General features: G+C 37.0%; 1 long non-coding RNA gene across 1 annotated transcript in view; it reads left to right on the forward strand.

Moving 5' to 3' along the window:
• Nucleotides 1–7845, forward strand: part of LOC116591788 — a 63654-nt gene extending 55809 nt beyond the window's left edge. Inside the window, exons 4-5 of the long non-coding RNA XR_004286162.1 lie at nt 6845–6895; nt 7813–7845. This is a non-coding gene — a long non-coding RNA (uncharacterized LOC116591788). The remainder of the gene's footprint in view (nt 1–6844; nt 6896–7812) is intronic.
• The last annotated feature ends 209 nt before the right edge of the window (nt 7846–8054 follow it).

The raw sequence follows: 8054 nt of genomic DNA on the forward strand, positions 1-8054 counted from the left end.
CATAACTACAGAAAACAAACTGAGGGTAACTGGAGTGGGAGTGGGTGGGGGAATGGGGTAATTGGGCGATGGGCATTAAGGAGGGCACATGATGTGATGAACACTGGGTGTTATATGCAACTGATGAGTTATTAAAGTCTACATTCTAAAACAATGATTTACTATATACTGGCTAATTGAATTTAAATTAAAAAACAGACAGCGAAGAACACTCTTTCTAGCAAGGCTATCATTCAGAAAGAGAGAGTTTCCCAAACAAAAGTTAAAGGAATCCATGATCACTAAACCAGCCCTACAAGAATTATTAAATGGGAATCTTTAAGTGGAAAGGAGAGACCATAAACAGGATTAAGAAAAGTAGGAATCACCAAAGCAGTGATATTAAGTATATCTATAAAAATCAGTCAAGGTGGGGCGCCTGGGTAGCTCAGTGGATTAAGTGGCTGCCTTTGGCTCAGGTCATGATCCCAGCGTCCTGGGTTCGAGTCCCACATCGGGCTCCTTGCTGGGTAGGGAGCCTGCTTCTCCCTCTGCCTCTGCCTACCAGTCTGCCTGCCTGTGCTTGTGCTTTCTCTCTCTCCCTTTCGCTAACAAATAAATAAATAAAATCTTTAAAAATCAGTCAAGGAATTCACAAAATAAAAGGATGTAAAGTATGACACCATTTACCTAAAGCATGGTGGGCGGTGGGTAGTAAAGAATGGGTTTAAACTTAAGTGACTGTCAACTTAATATAGACTGCTATGTGCCTAAGAGGTTATATACAAACCTAATGGTTATAAAGAGAAAAGAATCTAAGTATATAGTTAAAGCCAGCAAATCATAAGAGAGCAAGAGAAGAAAGGAACAGAGAAGAACTACAAAAGGAACCATAAAATAAGTAACAAAATGGCAATAAGTACATAGCTACCAATAATTACTTAGAATTAAAAGGGACTAAACACTCAAAGACATAGGGTGACAGAATGCACAAAAAAGCAAGGCCCAATTATATGCTGCCTATAGGAGACTCATTTCAGACGTAAAGAACACATGCAAATTGGAAGGCAAGAGATAGGAAAGAGTTTGTCATGAAAACAGAAATGAACAGGAAGCCAGGGTAGCAATATTTATGTTGGACAAAATAGACTTTAACACAAAGAATGTAACAAAAGACAAGGAAGGACACTACATAAGCATAAAAGGAATAATCCAGGAAGAAGATATAACAATTGTAAGTATTTATGATGAGAGCACTCAGATACATAAAGCTAATAGCAAATATAAAGGAAGTAATCAATAGTCATATGGTAATAAGGGACTTTAACACCCAACTTACATCAATGGATAGGTCATCCAATCAGAAAATCAATAAGGAAATTGTGGCTTGAATGACACATTGGACCAGATAGAACTGACAGATATTTTCAGAACATTCTATCCTAAAAGAACAGAATATACATCTTTTGAAGTGCACATACATGGAACATTCTACAGAATATTTCACATAGTAGGCCACAAAAATATGAATTAATTGAAAAAGCTGAAGTCATACTAGGCATCTTTTCTGACCACAGTGCTATGAAACTAGAAATCAACCACCAAAAATAAATAAATAAATACAAATATCTGGAAAACAATACAGATGCATGGAGGTTAAATAACATGCTTCTAAACACTGAATGGGTCAACCAGGAAGTCAAGGAGGAAATGACAAATACATGGAGATAAGTGAAAACAAAAACACAATGGTCAAAAATCTTTGCGACACAGCAAAAGTTGTTTTAAGAGGGAAGTTTATAGGAATATAGGCCTACCTCAAGAAGCAAGAAGAATTTCAAACAACCTAACCTTATACCTTAAAGAGCTAGAAAAAGAACAAATGAAACTCAAAGCCAGTAGAAGGAAGGAAATAATAAAGATTAGAGCAGAAATGAACGAGATAGAAACTTTAAAAAACAAAAAACAAACAAACAAAAAACAAACCAGAGCAGATTAAGGAAACCAGGAGCTGGTTCTTCAGAAAGATCAACAAAATTTATAAACCTTCAGCCAGACTCACCAAAAAGTGGGGCAGGACCTAAAATCAGAAATTGAAGAGGAGAAATAACAGTAATACAGAAATACAAAGGACTATAAGAGAATATTCTGAAAAATTATATGCAAACAAATTGGAAGTCTAGAAGAAGTGGATAAATTCCTAGATACATATAACCTCCGAATACTGAATCAGGAAGAAATAGAAAGTTTGAACAGATCAATTACCAGCAATGAAATTGAATCAGTAATAAAATACTCCCAAGGAAAAAAAAAGTCTAGGACCAGACAACTTCACAGGAGAATTCTACTAAACAGTTAAAGAATTACTACCTATTCTTCTCAAACTATTCCACAACACAGAAGAGGAGGGAAAGCTTCCAGATTCATTCTATGAAGCCAACATTATTGATACCAAAACCAGATAAAGACACTACCAAAAAAAAAGAAGGTTGGGGGGAGAACTACAGGCCAGTATCTCTCATGAACATAGATGCAATAATCCTCAACAAAATCCAACAGTATGTGAAAAAAATCATTCACCATGATCAAGTGGGATTTATTCCTGGGATGCAGGAGTGCTTCAGTATCTGCAAATCAATCAACATGATACTTCACATCAACAAGAGAAAGGATAAAAAAAACCATGATCATTTCAATAGATGCAGAAAAAGCATTTGATAAAGCACAACATCCATTCATGACAAAAACCCTCAATAAAGCAGGTTTAGAGGGAACACACCTCAGTATATAAGAGGCCATATATGCTAAAACCCAGATCTGGCATCATACTCTGTGGTGAAAAACTGAGAGCTTTTCCCTTAAGATCAGGAACAAGACAAGGTTGTCCACTATTACCACTTTTATTCAACAGAGTATTGGAAGTCCCAGCCACAACAACGAGTCAAGAAGAAGAAATAAAAGACATCCACATTGGTAAGGAAGAAGTAAAACTTTCACTCTTTGCAGATGACGTGATTCTATGTCTAGAAAACCATAAAGATTCCACCAAAAAACTACTAGAAGTGATAAACGAATTCGGTAAGGTAATGGGATACAAAATCAATATACAGAAGTCCTTTGCATATCTATGCACTAATAATGAAGCAGCAGAAAGAGAGAATAAGAAAACAGTCCCATTTAGAATTATACCAAAAATAATAAAATACCTAGAAATAAGTTAACCAAGGAGGTGAAAGATCGGTACTCTGAAAACTATAATACACTGATGAAAGAAACTGAAGGTGACACAATGCAATAGATAGACATACCATGCTTACAGAGTAGAAGAACAAATATTATTAAAATGGCCATACTACCCAAAGCAACATACAGATTTGATGCAATCCCTATCAAAATACCAACAGCATTTTTCACAGAACTAGAACAAATAATCTTAAAATTTGTATGGAACCACAAAAGACCCTGAATAGCCAAAGCAGCCTTGAAGAGGAAGAACAAAACGAAGTAGCACAAACCAGGACTTCCAAGATATGCTGCAAAGCTGTCTTAATAAAAATGGTATTGTCTGGCACAAAAGTGAGACACATAGATCAGTGGAACAGAATAGAAAATCCATGGGGATCTGGCTGAGTGGCTCAGTCAGTTGAGTATCTGACTCTTGATCGACGCTCAGGTCTTGATCTTGGGGTCCTGGGATTGAGCCCCACGTCAGGCTCTATGCTCAGCAGGGAGTCTGCTTAAGGATTTTCTCCTCCTTCTGTCTCTCCTCCGACTCGTGCACACACACATGCTCTCTCTCTCAAATAAATCTCTTAAAAAAAAAAAACCAAACAAACATATATAGGGACACCTGGATGGCTTAGTCAGTTAAGCTGCTGCCTTCGGCACAGGTCATGATCCCAGGCTTCTGGGATCAAGTCCCGTATCAGGCTTCTTGCTCAGCAGGGACCCTGCTGCTCTCTCCGCCTCTGCCTGACACTCTGCCTGCTTGTGTGTGTGCGCGTGCTTCTCTCTGACAAATAAATAAATAAAACATTTAAAAAATAAATGTATATAACTCAATACTCCAAAAAACAAATAATCCAATTAAAAAATGGACAGAAGACATAAACAGACATTTCTTCATCGAAGATACACAAATGGCCAGCAAATGCAGGAAAGGATGATCAGTGTCACTCATCATGAGGGAAATGCAAATCAAAAATCACAAATATGAGATCACCTCACACCTGTCAGACTGGTTAAAATCAACAACACAAGGAACAACAGGTGTTGGCAGGGATGTGGGGAAAAGAGAACCCTTTTGCAGTGTTGGTGGGAATGTGAACGGGTGTAGCCACTTTGGAAAACAGTATGGAAGTTCCTCAGAAAGTTAAAAATAGAATTACCCAGTGATCCAGCAATTGGACTGTTAGGTACTTACTACCCAAAGAATATAAAAACACTAATTCAGAAGGATACATTCAGCCCTGTCTTTATTGCAGCATTATCTATAGTTATGGAAGCAGCCCACGTGTCCATCGATAGATGAATGGAATAAGCTGTAACGAGCCAGGAAAACAAATGGAATCTTGTCATTTGCAACAACATGGATGGATCTAGAGGGTATAAAGCTAAGTGAAATAAGTCCATCAGAGAAGGACAAATACCATATGATCTCACTCGTGGAATTTAAGAAACGAAAGAAATGAACATATTAAAAAAGAGATAAGGGGCACCTGGGTGGCTCAGTGGGTTAAGGCCTCTGCCTCATGGTCCCGGGGTCCTGGGATCAAGCCCCACATCAGGCTTTCTGCTCAGCATGGAGCCTGCTTCCTCCTCTCTCTGCTTGCCTCTCTGCCTACTTGTGATCTCTGTCGAATAAATAAATAAAATCTTTTTTAAAAATTAAAAAAAAAAAAGACGAAAACATAGATAGATTTCTCTATAGAGATCAAGCTGGTGATTACCAGAGGGAAGATAGTTGGGAAGAGGGGTGAAATAGGAGAAGGGGATTAAGAGTATACTTATCATGATAAGAACTGAGTCATGTGTAGAACTGTTGAATCACTGTATTGTAACACCAGAAACTCATGTAATACTGTACGTTAACTATTACTAGAATTAAGGGGAAAAAAAGAATTAGAACATTATTGAAACTTTGAAGTCCCATGTGAACCTTTCTCAATTATGTTGTTCCCCTTTCTTTTCCCTCAGTAACACTGCCCCTAATTATGTTTGTATTTTCTTTATTGTTTTGGTAATGGGATATGTATGTATCCCTAGGTGTTGTTTAGTTCTGCATATTTTTGAGAGACCATGTAATGTCAGGGATCTAAGAGCACAGTCTCATGACAGGTGGTTATGCCATCATGTGATTAGGGCATATTACTTCTCCATGCCTGTTTCTTTCTGTATGAAATAGAGATTAAAAATAGAATTTACCTGGGGCACCTGGGTGGCTCAGTCGAGTGTCCAGCTCTTGGGTTTTGGTTCAGGTCATGATCTCAGGGTTGTGGGATCCAACCCCATGTCGGGCTCTGTGCTCAGGAGGGAGCCTGCTTGTCCCTCAGCCTCTGCCTCTGCCTCTCCCATCTCTCTCTCTCTGTATCTCTATTTCTGTCTGTCTCTCTGTCTAAAATAAATAAATAAATAAATAAATAAATAAAATTTAAAAAAATAAAATTTACCTGATAGGGCTGATACAAGGATTAAAGTAGTCATTGTATGCAAAGTACATAGTGTCCAGTGCCTCTCGCAGAGGCAGTATTGCCTGAGTGTTAGTTCTTAGTATCTGTGTAAAGGAACCCTAACATAAGCAGTTTGCTTCCCTCCTTCAACATTGTGAGAGACATCCATGATACATGCTGTAAATCATTAATTTTTACTTCTTTTTCTCTTAATTATTTTTTTAAAGATTTAAAAAAGATTTTTAAAAGATTATTTATTTGACACAGAGAAAGAGACAGAACAAGCAGGAGGAAGGCAGAGAGAAGGGGAGAAGCAGACTCCCTGTTGAGCAGGGAGCCTGACTCCAGGCTCAGTCCCAGGACCCTGGGATCATTACCTAGTTGAAGGCAGACCCTTAACCGACTGAGCCACCCAGATACCCTTGAGATTTATTTTTTATTGAGGTATCATTTTTACTTCTGGTTAGTATTTCATTGTGTGAATATTCTGTATTTCTTACATGAGTGTATAATTAGATTCCAGTATTGCTGTTCTTTTACTGTTACTAACCATAAACAGTGCTACACAGATATGTTGTACATCTTTCTGCGTATATGTCTAAGAGTTTCTCAGGGATGTATACCTAGAAGTGGAATTGCTGAGTTGTGAGGGTATGTGTGTCTTCAACTTGCCTGTACAATGCCAAATTACTTTTCAAAATGGTTGCCCCAGTTTATGCTCCTATTAAGGGAATAAGAATGAATGCCTGTCACCTCATATCTTACTGTTAAATTCTTTAATATTTTGGGGTTATGGACATTGGGGAGGGTATGTGCTTTGGTGCGTGCTGATTCACAGACCTGTACCCCTGGGGATAAAAATACATGTTTATAAAAAATAAAAAATAAATAACTACAAAAAAAAATTCTTTAATATTTGCTAAACTGAAAGCGGTAAGATGACATTAGGTGTTTTAATTGGCATCTTCCTGATTACTGCGGAGGTTAGGCATTTTCTTCATGTATTCATTGGTCATTTCTGTAACTTTGTATGTAAAATACAGTATATTTTGCTCATTTTCCATTTATACTCTATTTTAAACTGATAATTTGATTTTGCTTATTATTTTTTAGAAGTCTTTAAATGTCAGGATACTAATAATTTGTTTTTATATGGCAAATATTCTTCTAATTTGTGGCATGTCTTTCATTTTCAGGTGGATGATCTTTTGTAAACATTTACAGATTAGAGGAAATTCTTTTGTTAGGTTAGTGTCTTATTTGGGATATATGTATAAAATGTAGTTTCCAGAATCCTTAGTCCATACTTTAAAAAAGTGAGGCTTTTGCAGTCTTACTGTTTAGTTCATTCTTTTTTTTTTTTTTTAAAGATTTTATTTATTTATTTGACAGAGAGAAATCACAAGTAGATGGAGAGGCAGGCAGAGAGAGAGAGAGGGAAGCAGGCTCCCTGCCGAGCAGAGAGCCCGATGCAGGACCCGATCCCAGGACCCTGAGATCATGACCCGAGCCGAAGGCAGCGGCTTAAACCACTGAGCCACCCAGGCGCCCCTGTTTAGTTCATTTCAATGTAAATAACCATTATAGAAAAACTCTTGCTCAGTAGCTTTTTTATTTTATTATTTTATTTCAATAACTTTATTAAAACTTTTTTATATTAAAATAATCCAATTGTATAACCATAAAGCTAACTACATGTATGCCACGTTGATAAACCATTGTTAGAAATTATACCTTTTGTTCATTAATTCTTGGTCTTTTAAATTTATTACATTTTTCCAATAAATAAGACCATTTCCAGCTTTTGGTTTACCATGTGAAACAATTATTGTTCCTTGTTCTATATTAGAGAATTTTGTTTGTTTTAAGATGTAGTAATGTTGTGCCTTATATGACTGCACTGGCCGTAGAAGATGATTCTTCTAGGAATTTTAAGCTCCTTTGTTGTTGAATATAACAAGTCAGATAAACCTTTGTCAGTTAAGTTTTTCTTAGAAAACTTTCTTTTATTTGGAGTTTTATTTTTGCAGTTTTTTATTTGTGATGTCTTTAGGGAGCATTTAGGAGCTGATCCTATAATTAATTTGTCTCTTCCTTTAATGCGATCTCCCCGTGGTTAGGGACAGTTATTTCCTATTTCTTTTCCTTTTTTTTTTTTTTAAAGTGGGCTCCATGCCCAGTGGCACCCAGCGTGGTACTTGAACTCACAACCCTAAGATCAAGACCTGAGGTGAGATTGAGAGTTGGATGCTTAACCAACAAAGTCACCCAGGTGCCCCAGGGACAGTTATCTCAACTATCTGTAAGCTTGCACATGAAACTCCTACATTGGTACCATTCACACAGTGGATACCTGGTATTTAATATCTCTTCTTTTTCTTTTTTCTTTCCTGTGTAGAGCAAATA

The sequence above is a fragment of the Mustela erminea genome, chromosome 5 (assembly GCF_009829155.1).
Source record: "Mustela erminea isolate mMusErm1 chromosome 5, mMusErm1.Pri, whole genome shotgun sequence".
Lineage (NCBI taxonomy): Eukaryota > Metazoa > Chordata > Mammalia > Carnivora > Mustelidae > Mustela > Mustela erminea.